The sequence below is a fragment of the Pleurodeles waltl genome, chromosome 11, assembly GCF_031143425.1.
Source record: "Pleurodeles waltl isolate 20211129_DDA chromosome 11, aPleWal1.hap1.20221129, whole genome shotgun sequence".
In the NCBI taxonomy this organism is placed as follows: domain Eukaryota; kingdom Metazoa; phylum Chordata; class Amphibia; order Caudata; family Salamandridae; genus Pleurodeles; species Pleurodeles waltl.
The window spans coordinates 663,033,619-663,047,121 of NC_090450.1; positions in this window are offsets into that span (position 1 = coordinate 663,033,619).

The following is a 13,503-nucleotide window of genomic DNA, read 5'->3' on the forward strand; positions in this document are numbered from 1 at the left end:
GGTTGGGACAAGAGTGGAGAGGTAATGTGACCGCCCAGGATTGGGCAGGTGTGCCTGTCTTCGGGATCCTTCCTCTCCCCTCTATAAACTCTTGCACAAGGGAAAGAATCCCTGGTCTGTGGATTTTTACCCACTTCCTTCCTGGATCCTGGGACTGCCTTGGAGAACTGGAAGGAGGGAAGGAGGAAGCCCTTGGCCCCAACTCAGGACCAAGGACTCCATCTAGGACTAGTGGATCTCCCCAAGGACCAGTGAGGCTGGCACACTTACACCCCGGTTGACCAGTTGGGGAAACGCCCTTAATTTTCCAGCACCTCACAACAAAGAACTAAAGAAGAACTGGCACAGGGAGGCAGGACGACCAGCATTTCAAGGCCTGCACTTCGGAGGTGAGGATATAGCTCACCACCAGGAGCAAAATAAGCCCAGGATTATCCAAATTGGCCTAACGGGGCCTGAGTTATGGCATTCTAAAGGTTTGACCTACTTTCCTGCTTTGGAGCACGTAGGGCTCAGTTTCTATTTTAATAATCTCCCCCACAGTGGCCCAGGGGATGGCAGAATAGAGCTGGGGGAGGGCTTGTGTGGGGCACCCTTCATACCCTTCTGTCTCATTTGGTGGTCACATCCCCTAGGTGAATTCCAATGCTAGGGCTGGGATACCATCTCTGGACCCTAAGTGCTTCTGCTATGTGGGGAGATGTCATCACAATTCCCTGAAGTTCCAACGATTTGGACCCCTGTTGCCTTCAACTGCAGAAGGCAAAAGGGGTCCAGGACCCAATCACTGGGCCCCGTTATCGACAAGGACAATGGAGGAGTACAACTCCAACCCCATGTGGTCCTCTCTCCCCTGTCCTCATGCCCATCTCTTGGGGAAGCGGGAGGCAGCCACACACCATGCACATCTGCCCGCTGAAGTGGGCATACACAAATGAAGTTTGCCAGTGAGGGCAGTCAGGGGTGGGCTCACTGAGCTGCCCTCAAATTAGGACAGTACCTGGGGTGCCCAAGTGAGGCCAGGCACACTGAACTACAAAATAAACATGGCATGAGTCTGCTTGTACAACGTAAACAAAAAAGGAGCATACCAGCGTGGCTCTTCCTGGCATGTCAGGAGAGAGTCGCTCTTCTGATATTCACTGCTTCTCAGAGACACACCCCATAATGCCTTGCGGGCCTTTTATTTCAAATACATTCTTGCCCATATCTCACAAAATTACTCAGCATGACAGAGCATTTCTTCCCAGAATAGTCTCTGATTCAACACCCTAAGTTGGGGGGACCCAAATGTTATAACCCTCCCCTGGATTTCAATGCCTTGTCTAGCTCTCTTATGTCTGGAGGTTTTACTCTACAGCTTGGAGTACTTTGCCCGTAGGGACCTTGTGTATGGTAGCATCCAAGAAGGCCTAAAGTACTGAAAATGTATAATGCAATGTTCACGTGGTTACACCCTCTAGGGGCTGCCTGTTTTGTTGCATTTCAATGCCTTTTCGAAGCGATGTCCTCTAATGGCGGTTTTTACTATTGCAGGTTAATGTCTAATACTTAAAACAAATGCACAAACACAAGGTTTATTTCTGATAAATGTTTAATTAGGTTATCACAATTATTGCACATGTTTTAGTGGTTCAGCATCATCACAATAGTGATAATGACTCGTGCAAAATTAATGTGTTTATTACAAAACAACTGTTGAAACTTAGTTGATATGTTTGGGTGACCCTTCCAGGGGGTCACCATTGATTACACAATGTCACCTATTGTATGTTCCATCTGAAAATGTATAGATTTATAAATTATTATGTGGTATTTAGCAGTGTGTTCATAATAGATGTCCTTTTCCTTTTTCTAAAGAAAAAGTACTGACTGGACAATCATTTATCGAGTGTTAATATTGCGTGCCAGTGCTTGGTGATTACTAGCCCACACCACCTCCATTGAGTAGGCCTTGAACTGCTCCACTTCTCTGCCCTGTGAGAGTCATGTACTACAATGGGGTGTTTGGTTTCCACTGAGTACAATTGTGGATCTGTTACTTGTGATGACCACACAACTAATAGCCCAATTTCCAACATTGTTTGACTAAGGTTAGCACCCAGTCAACCAACAAGCCCAATTCTAACACTGGGAAAAAAAGAAGAAATGGCCAGATGTATGATTCTGGCCTATTGCGATTCAGTAATTGCGATTTTTAAGAAATCGCTATTACCAAATCGCAAAGGGCCATGTATCACATTTGCGATTCGGTAATAGCGATTTCTTAAAAATCGCAAATGCAATTACGGAATTGCAAATTGCGATACTGGCCCCATTCGCAGCTATGGGCCTGCTGGCCCATAGCTGCGAATTTTTTTGCATTTCCAGAACCAGAAATCGCAATTTGGGAAATGCAAAAGGCCAGGGTGCTGGGGGCCTAAGGCCCCCTCTCCTGAACCCCAATTTTTTTTTTTTACCATGTAGTTTTACTGCATTTTTACATTTTGCACCAGGTTACCACCTGGTTGCAGACAATGGTATTTTGCATGTGCAAAATACCATTCTGTGAAAAATCGCAATTTGCGATTTTTTGCAGAATTGCCTTGCGACCTGGATTTTGTGAATCGCAAAATGCGATTCGCAAAATCATGGTCGCAATGCAAAAAATCGCAATTTTTGCGATTTCTATTTTGTGGTCTGCGAATGCCTTTGATGCATTGCAGACCACGAGTGCAAAATATTTTGATACATCTGGTCCAAAATTCTGTATACATCAAATCCTAAATATATTTGTTTATTTATGCTTCATGTTTAAAATATTCTATGCCATTGTACATATGTTTATTATTTAAATAAATCAAATATGTTTATAATAGCAAGTCTAATTTCATGCAATTACATCAATTAATAATATTTTTTAAGTTAATAATTGTATTTTCCTGACTTTTTAGTTTTTTAGAAATGTACTATGTAAAGTAAAATATTTGCTAAATATATAAAACAATATCCACCTATAAACTGTAGAAAACTAATTACCCATACAAATAAGCTCATCTCAAATGTTAAATTACCCATTAGTTTGAAAACACCACCCACACCACACACCTAAAACACAAATAACCCAAAACTCAGATACCACTTTCGAGCCACCTGCGTCTTAAAAAAAACAACTTAAAAAAATCACCATTCATCTTTTGCCCTTATAGGCACAATAAGCCAAACCTGAAATCCTGTCCCTGAACCTTAAAACATAAATAGGTGTCATACCAAACACTATCCACTTCTAGCCCCTTATATCACAATATCTCATAACTAATAGGCCACCCCTAAACCCTGAAAAAAGCATCCCCAAAACACCACACTTTCATTTGCACAGCCTAGGAACCCTAAAACTAGGCCCACTCAGAAAAGTCTGCTCAGATCGCTGAGTGTTCGGACTTTGGGCACTTCTCCCTACATGGAGCAGCACAGAGTTCCTGAATTCTGCCACCTGGCATAAAGTTAAGTTATTTTTTTCTGTTTGCATCCACCAGATTTGTTTTGCCCGTTGTCTCCTGAGCGCCACAAGATTTGCAGACTGCTAGCAAGCACACACATGAGTATGACCTGCTTGAATGTCTTCTGGCCGCAATGGCGTCCATAGAGTGCTGCTCATGAGCACAAATGCACCTTAAGTAGATTTTCAACTCGAGTAGCAGCTAAATCTACTCAAAAATAGGTTTTCAAATTGATTTTCTTCTCCAACGGACCATTCAAGTTGTTTTTTGTTGTGAAAAGCCTCTTTTTTATTTTACTTTTTTCCCAACAGGAAGGAAGTATCCCAGAGACTCCAACTTCCTGTTCTTGTCCAGCAGACTCCTCCCAGTACTTTGTCCATCTTCTGGTCACTTTTTACTTGGATTTCAAGGTGTAAAGGTCACTCTCTTTGTCTCCTGGATTTATACCTTTTGATTTAAGGACTTTGTTTTTGTGATATCACATGTGAGTTCAAAGATTATTGCATAAGGATGTGGTTTGTTAAATAGGGCCTGTGCCAGTATTTCTTTGTTTTGATTATTAAATTTCATTGCAGTGGGTAGCCTGGAATTTAATTAGGGACCTAGCTATTTTTTTTGCATTTCATTGATTTTTCATCTTTTGTGAAGGAACATTGTTGCAGAGCTCAGTACCTTTTATCCATGCTAATTACATTTGTAATATTCATTTATTTTACTATGGCCTAGACTTCCAAAGGGCCATTTAGCCAGTATGCCAAGTTCTAGTAATCAGTGCACTAAAGAAATATTTCCGGGGTATATGGTTCTGAAACTTAATTTAGAGAAGACATGGCTTTGGAATACATTTAAAATGTAGCTATTGTTTGCATTTCATTTATTTCCTGCAAAAAGTGTATCTGTGGGGTAATAATTGATGGCATAGATATGTGTGCTGTTACAAAATGTTTACAGCTCAGTTAATTTTTGTGTTTTGCATTGCTGAATTAATGTTAGTGTTTTCTTCTGTGTTACCACTATGCCTCCTTTATTATGGCCAGTGTGTGTGTGTGTGTGTTTGTCAATGGCCACCATTTGTCCTTGTCCTTCATTCCATTCCGTTGGGGTACATTTTGTGTTGCGTATCTCCATAGGCCTAAATTAGTTTTTTGTTCCCAATGCTTCCTTGCTCATTGTTTTTTGACTATGTGGCTGGCAGCCATTGTGTGCATCCAGCCAGTATGTTTTTGTCAGAGGCTTGCATGTGTTCCTTGTTCTCCATGCCACTTTGCTCTCTGTTGTTGTTTGACCCTGTGGCTGGTGGACATTTTGTGCATCCAACCAGTGCTCCTTTGCCATAGACTTGCATGTATTCTTTGTTCTCCATACCTCCTTACTCTCTGTTGTTGTTTGGCCATGTGGCTGGGTGCCATTTTGTGCATCAAGCCAGTGTGGCTTTGCCATAGGCTTGCCTGTGTTCTTTGATCTCCATACTTCCTTGCTCTCTGTTTTTGTTTGATCATGTGGCTGGCAGCCATTTTTTATGATTGTTTTACAAACTCTTTGACGTTCTTGACTGAAAACCTATGGTTCATAATCACCACTGGGAACTGTATCGAACTTGAGATTCAAGGCATTTGTATTCTGACAGCACATGACTTCTTCATCAGTTCTCAGCATTTTCTTTATGACTTCTTTCACACCATAATCAGCAAGGTTTTTTGTGATATTTGATATTCTTCCTGTTGTCAGTCTCCTCAAGTGCATCAATGAAATATTGAAATGTCTCTATTTAAGCATTCCATCTATTTCCAATATTTTGCAGTATTGAAAGATGATAGTGGTTTCAGGAAAGCAGCAGCTTTATAACTGTTCATTGGAGTGGCTGGCGCTGAAGGTGGAGCTCTGTGAGATTCTGTCTATGAGATGCTGTCAGCTGCTCCTGGTTGATGTGTGGTCATCCAAGATAGTCAATAAAGTTTTGACCTTTTTCTTGATCTCTATTTGAACCCTGTCACTCATGAATCCTCCTGAGTTTTTCTGAGCCACAACCTGGCAGCTTTGATGGTGGCTTCAGGTATTGGACAGCTCAGTGACCACAACCCCAGTACTTCTTCCTGGGTCTCACCACCCAGTGCTGAGCTTGCAACGCTCTACTCATCAAGATTCTGGTAATTGTAATAACAGTATGTCTCTTTTTTACTTGTTCTGTTAGCCATTGCTATTATTCGCAATTGTATGCAGTAAATCATTATTCTCCTTGACTACACTTTGTAAGCCTGGCTGTATCCGCTTCCAGAATTAATGCTCAATATAATGTATAACTTTATTTTGGGTGGCAGCGCAATACCTTTTAGTAGGGTCTTGGTCATAGTTTCTTGATCAATGATGCTTAGACTTCTTAGAGAAGCTTTCTTTCAATTCAAATGCTTCACACTGGTTGGAGTTATGCTTTGACTCCACATATGCAAACTGTCGACTCAGCACTTCAATGAAGGCACACTTGGTATGCACAAGCAGTTTTCTTGGACCACAGCAAAATCTCCTGCAGAGCATTTTTTTCTTTGGGTTACTTATCCCCCATATTGTCTCCAGTTGTAGCAAACTCCACTGACTGTGTACCCTCCAATGACTGCGCCACACACGGAGCTGTAAATTGCATGTCTTGATTCCTCTGTGTGTACCTGTGAACTTGTGACGTTCTAAACCAAGCTTTCGCTACTTTCTATCCTTGCAATTAAATCCCACTGATACAGTGTTTGTTAGGAGCTAGGAAAGTACAAGACACTAAAGTGACTACTTCAAGATAATCAGTGACTAATTCGAGGTAGCCAGGCTATCTTATTGAGCCAGTGTAGAGTATTAAGATCAATTCCACATGCTCTTTTTCTGGGATTATGGTTTATAGGCCCTCTGCACTGGGGTCCTTCTTTGCATCAGAGTTCTTAAATCTGGTAGACCTAATTTAGGTAAGCATAGTACTACCTTCATGGGGCACTTTAATTTCCATCTAGAGGATGAGAAGTGTAGAGATTCATCAGAATTTAGGGATGGAATGTTAAGTTTTGATCTTTCGCAACTGATCAATGAACCTTCCCTTGGGGCGGGCTATACATTGGAAGGTATTTTTTCCATTCATGCTCAACATAAGGTTTTGACAGCGTTGCCATTAATCTGGTCTGGCTATTATGCTGTCCCTATTTTTCTGGATGGACATCATTCTCAAGTGAATCCTAAAAGCTCTAGTAATAAACTCTTTAAAATGAACTTGAAGGGGCTCACAGAAGAAACGCTTTCCTATGCCCTGAAGGATTGTAGCTGGACAAACCAAGTTGATTCTGTCCTAGACCCAGCTGAATTCTCATCCTAGCTAATGTCAGCCAGTGATATTGTCATGCCCATTAGGGAGAGTCACATTTAAAGGAAGTCACCAACTTCCCCAAGGTTCTCCGAGAAGTTGAGAGTGTTAAAACAGGCCTGTGGGCATCAAGAAAGGATATGTCAAAAAAGGTATGATCTACAGGAGGAAGCTATTTATAGGACCCTCATAAAAGATGATAATGCAGCTATTTAGGGAAGGAAAAATCACATGCTTTTGCACTAACAAAACTTAAGTTAGCCAAGTTCTCAGTAGACCTCTATAAATTGATCAATTTGCTCTCTATGCCCACTACGCCAGCCAATATCAAAGGTACCCAAGAATTCTGTAACAGGCTGACCAGCTTTTTGAAACCAAAATTTTAAATATCTATAGGGATCTTTGCTCACCTAATGAAGGCTCCTGTATGTCTATGCATGGGAATGTGCAGTGGTATGGTACTCCATTAGAGTGTAGAGAATCTGATGTCAGTCGTATAATAGGACTTTCTAGCTTCTCTTTCCTGACACCTGAGCAAGTTGAGGTTTATCTTCTTACTGTGAATTCTGGCTCTCCTTCTATATTATGCCCACCATAAAGTCCTGCAGTGGACAGCAAAGAATTGCTCCTCATCTTGCAGCTAGTATCAATAAATCTATCAACTCGGGAATCTACCCTCAACTGTAGAAAGGAGCAGTTGTTAAGCCTCTTTCAAAAAAAGTTAACTTGGATCCCACAGATTAAAAAAAACACAGCCCATTACTCTACTGCACACTCCCTCTAAAATCTTGGAGACACATAACAATTTACAATTGGTGGTTTATTTGGAGGAGTGTGAACTGCTAGATCCCTCTAAATTTGATTTCAGAACCAATCATGGGACAGTAACTGCTTTAGTGTCTGCTGTTGATAATATCTGTTCTGTGGTTAATGCAGAACAGGTTGTAGCATTGATAGTTTTGGATCTATCCACAGCCTTCAACGCTATTTCTCCTGCCCTGCTGGCTGTTTGGAGCTTTCTGGGTCAGCATTAGATCTGCCAACTTCCTTCTTGAAAGATAGATCAGAGACAGTTGTTTTGAACCAATTTAGTCTGGATCCAATCCTTTTGCCATGCAGGGTGCCTCAGGGCTCCTCCCTGAGCCCAACTCTTTTTAATCTCTATGGGCCATATGTATGAAAACATGAGCTTGCGAATCGCAAATAGCGATTTTTAAGAAATCACTATTTCCAAGTTTCAATTGGCCATGTAACAAAATTGCGATTCGGAATTAGCGATTTCTCAAAAATCGCTATTTGTGGTTTGTGAGGCCCATTTACCGAATCGCAATTTGCATTCTCGCAATTTGCGATTTTTTTGCGATTCGGTAAAAAATCGCAAATTGCGAGAAAGTTCGAGAATGCACACTTGGAGGAGCCTGATGACATCACCAGCAGGAAATGAGTCATCCCAGGCAGTTTCAGGTGCCACACCCAAACCAGCATCCTGAGAGAGAGCAGCCCAGCCACACAGAGCAGCACTCAGCAGGAGCAGAAACACCTGAGCCAGGATGGAGACCCCAGGACCAGCACAGGAGAAGGCAGAAAGGAAGCGCAGGCTTAAATTTAGTGAACAGGAGCTTGAGGTCCTGACTGAGGATGTGGTGAGGAGCCATGACCGCCTGTTCGGGAAATCTTCACTCCAGGTTCCTGAGAGTGAAAGAGAAGATTATGGCTGGACATTCAATCAAAAATCTGCGCCATTGGAGTGGCACAGCGCTCCATAGAGGAAATAAAAAAAAGGTGGTACGACCTGCGCTCCCGTGCAAAGGAGAGGGTGGCAAGGAGACTTGCGGAGGCCAGGGGTACAGGTGGCGGACCACCAAGTGAAGCACCATCCACACCATTGGAGGACCTGGTGGAATCCACACTCCTCCCTGAAGCTGTGACTGGGGTCACAGACATCGACACCTCCGGCACACCGAGTACCAGCCAAGGTAAGTGCAATGATGTTTGGGAACCCGATATGGGTATGCACAAAAGCCCCTTAGGAATTAGCATGTAATGTGAAGCAGTGTGTGAAGTAGTCCAGTCCGCATCTTAGAAGCAGCACAACAATGCACTATGGGAGTGGCAGTCCACAAACTAGTGCAGACAGTAGCATAACAATGTAATGAAGTATAGTGACACCCAAGGTAACACAACACACACAACACCGTGTAGAGCAGTACCTGTACCTTTATTGCCATTTTCTGACAGATAATGTAACATACAGAACTGAGATGCTGCATATTGTTGTTGCAGGTGGGCCAGGCCCAGCAGCCACACACAGTACATGTGTAGTAGAGACGGACACCCATCAGCCCTCAGACACCAACACCAGTGGGTCCCTCCACATGTCCACTGTCCGCCGCAGGTCCAGGGCACTACCACTGCCAGAGTTCAGCGGCGACTCGGATGAGCACTTGGAAGGGCCAAGCACACCGTCTGCACCAGACAGGCGCAGCCAGATTCTGGAGGGCAGGGTTCAGCCAGCACCACGCAGGATTGCAACAGAGTCCCAGCAGCAACATCATGAGGCAGATGAGGGTCCGTCCTTATTCGGGGGCCTTGAGGCTGCTATGTTGCAGCAGCAGCGCCTGCAAAACAAGCGAATCCTCAGTTTAGACTGGAACCTGCGAGTGCACAACCGACACATGATGGGCCTGCATCGCCAACTGGACGCACTAAATGGAAACATTTTACAGCTGTGTGAGGGACAGGTGCAGGCTTCAGAGGACACCAGGGACCTGACTAGTGCTGTCCGTGACCTCTGCCAGGAGCTGCGCCATGAAAGGGTTAGCCGGCGCAGACAGGAACACAGATTGCGGACAATGTTTGGCGGCTACTGCAGGTCCTCCAACAGGATGGCTAATTCCACTGCACTAATCGCCTGTCACGCAGTGGCGGCACAAGTGGAGGCTGCACATAGCAGCAGAGACGTTGTCCAGGGACTAGTTCACATCACAAATGTGATGGAACACATAATGGGACAGAGATCTGCCACTCCCAGTGAGGTAGCCTTGGGGGACACTGAGGACAGTTCAAGCCTCAGTAGTGTTGCCGTACCAGCAGCAGACACCAGAGGGCGCAGTGCCATGCACAGCACTGCCATGCACAGCACTGCCACTGAAGGTGACAATCAAGGTGCCAGTGACTTAACTGGGCACCCGAGTGTTGAAGTAAGCCTCAGCAAGGCCTACTAGTGCAAGGGTTTCACCTTTCTCTGCACAAAGTCCTCAGACCATGTAGGAAGAAGTTGGCACAGAAACTGGAATAAAAGACAAAAGTTTATTATCCTCATGAGGTGGTACTACAGTTCAAACAGCACCCTAGGGTAATGTCTGAAGTAGCACACTGAACTGAGAGAGCATGGTCCTTTTATACCCACGCAGGGGCTAAAAGGAGATGGTACAATTATGGAAACAAGACTTGTATACATGTAAGGTCATGTTGAAAATGCACAGTCGACAGGTAGGAGGAGCTAACAGTTTCCAAGGACTAACAGCTGCAGACCTTACTGAGCATGTGCGAAAGCAAGAGATGCTAAATATAACTTGTCGCTAGGCAGATTTCAAGAGCTGTTAACAGAAAGGTAGGACAGAGCACATGGTGAGCACATGGCAGCATGTAGCAGAGAAAATGGCTGCCATGAATACAAAATGGATTCCGCAAAATGTTCATAATAGTTACTAAAGACTTAGGGCCAGATGTAGGAAACAGTTTGCGACTCGCAAATGGCAAAAATTGCCGTTTGCGAGTCGCAAACCGGAGTTTCCTATGCAGAAATGCATTTTGCGAGTCGGAACCGACTTGCAAAATGCATTTCTGACTCGCAAATAGGAAGGGGTGTTCCCTTCCTATTTGCGAGTCTGAGTGGTATGCAATACCATTTGCGACCGCGTACGCGGTCGCAAATCGTATCGCAGTTACCATCCACTTCAAGTGGATGGTAACCCACTCGCAAATTGGAAGGGGTCCCCATGGGACCCCTTCCACTTTGTGAATGGACCCAAAAATATTTTTTCAGGGCAGGGAGTGGTCCCAGGGACCACTCCCTGCCCTGAAAAAATACTGAAACTAAAGATTTCGTTTTTTTTTTTTTAAGTGCAGCTCGTTTTCCTTTAAGGAAAACGGGCTACACTTAAAAAAAAAAAAACTGCTTTATTGAAAGCAGTCACGAACATGGAGGTCTGCTGACGACAGCAGGCCTCCATGTTTGCGAGTGCCTATACTCGCTATGGGGCCGCAATTTGCAACCCACCTCATGAATATTCATGAGGTGGGTCATTGCGACCCCATAGCGAGTTGCAGTCGGTGTCTGAGACACCGTACTGCATACCAATTTGCGAGGTGCAAATTGCGAATCGCATGGACTCGCACTTTGCACCTCGCAAATTTGTAAGTTGCTACATCTGGCCCAAGATGTCTTCTGCTAATGCTTAATCTAATCACTGCTAATTTACAACACGAGTGGTGTGCGTGGGAGAAGAAAGTGACTCTTGTCGCCATTACACTGCTGTTGCCACTATGAGGGAATAGTGCGTGACTCGGTTCATTAGTTAATTTGCGTTCGTAACATCACCTGTTTCATTTATTTCTCTATCATTTGTTACCTGACGTAAGGTAATAAATTTATATCACTACAGGTACAGTTGTCAGTGGATTTTTGTCATTCATACTCACGTCTGAAATGGTTGTGTGTGATGTCGGCACGCCTTTGCCTTCCCTCTGCTGCACTGGTCCTGTCTGCTGGCTGTAGAGGTGGTATGGGATCGTCATCCTCATCTGATTCTGTGTCACTGATTTCTATAGGTATGCCCCTGGTTGTAGCTATATTGTGCAAGATTGCACAAGTAGCCACTATTCTACATGTGGTCTCTGGACTGTACTGTAGTGCCCCTCCACTTTTGTGGAGGCAACGTAAGCAACTCTTCTCAGTCCAAATGTGCGCTCCACCACGTTGCGGGTTGCCCTGTGTGCTGCATTGTATCTCCGTTCTGCTGGTGTTGTGGGATTGAGGTAGGCCGTCATCATGTAGGTGCGCACTGCGTAGGCACTGTCTCCTGGAAGGGACAGAAGGTGTGATGAGTAACTGAGCCATCTGACATGGGTTCGCCATCTATGCATCAGTGTACAGAGTGACATTACCTAGTAGATATCCTTCACCAAACTCCCCAGCTAGCAGTCTTGTGTGAGTCCCGCTGTGGCGAAAGATGTAAGAATCATGTGTGCTCCCTGGGTACCTGGCCACGAGATCAGTTATGATATAGGAGGCATTGCATATCACCTGAATATTCATGGAATGTTGGTATTTACGGTTTCGGTACACATACTCTGTGGCTGATGGTGGACAGATTGCCACATGTGTGCCATCTATGGCACCTAGGACGTGGGGGAACTGTGCTATCTGGTAAAACTCTATTTTTGTCTGCTGTATTTCCTGTGGGGTGTGGGGGAATCTGATGTACTGTTGGAGTTTGCTTAGCATGGCTTTGATAGATGCATTGAAAAATCTGGAGAGGGTACTCTGTGAAACCCCTCCAGCTGCTGCTATGACCTCTTGATAGCTCCCTGAGGCAAGTAGGTGTAGGGAGCATAATACCTGCACATGGGTGGGTATGCTATGAGTCCTTAGTGTTCTGCGCTGCAGTATGGGTTGTAGCTCAGCTATCAGATCAAGTATCATGGCTGAGTTCAACCTATACCTCTCAAATATTTCCTCCTCTGTCTGGTCAAAAAGTGTAATGCGCACTCTGAAAATGCGCTCCTGTCTCCTCCTCCCTCTCCTCAAACCTGCCAAGATCCTTATCCTCCTCGCCATGACGTAGAGTGCAGCCATTGTGGAAAAGAGTCTGAGGCATTCTGGGCCTCTTTATAAAGGTTGCACCTGGTTACCACCTGGTTTCACTTAATGGTATTTTGCATGTGCAAAATGCCATTCTGCGAAAAATCGCAAATTGCAATTTTCTGATGCATCTATTTGCGACTTGGAATTTGCGAATCACATTTTGCGCCTCACAATTTCCTACTGGAAATACCGAATCGCAAAATGCAAATTTTTTGCACATGTAAAGTACACACATGCCAAAAGGGCATGTGTGCTTTACATATCTAATTTAAAAATGCAGTTGTACTGCAATTTTTAATTTTGCACCAGGTTACCACCTGGTTGCAGGTCATGGTATTTTGCAAGTGCAAAATACCATTCTGCGAAAAAATTGCGATTCGCAAAATCCAGGTCGCAACGCAGAAAATCGCAATTTGTGCGATTTTCAGTTTTTGGTCTGCGAATGCACTTGATGCATTGCAGACCCCGATTTTGCACTCGCAAACGGCCGATTTCGCAGTTTGCGAGTGCAAAATCAGTTGATACATCTGGCCCATGGGCCTTTATTTGGGGATCAATAAAATAGCAACTGCCAAACTACAGTCTGTACAGAATTACGTTTAATGCGTTATGCATTGTTCATAGGGAGATGCAAAATATCAGGCTCAGAAGTCTGACAAAGATGGTCCTGAAATATATCCCCAGTAGACAGCTGCGGTCTGCTAGTTACATTATTGAAGTCAATCCCAAATTTAGGAAGGCCAGGTGGGAAGGCAGGGCTTCTTCTGTGACCAAAATTGTGGAATTCTCTTTCACAAGCCATTAAGGATTTACAGGAACAC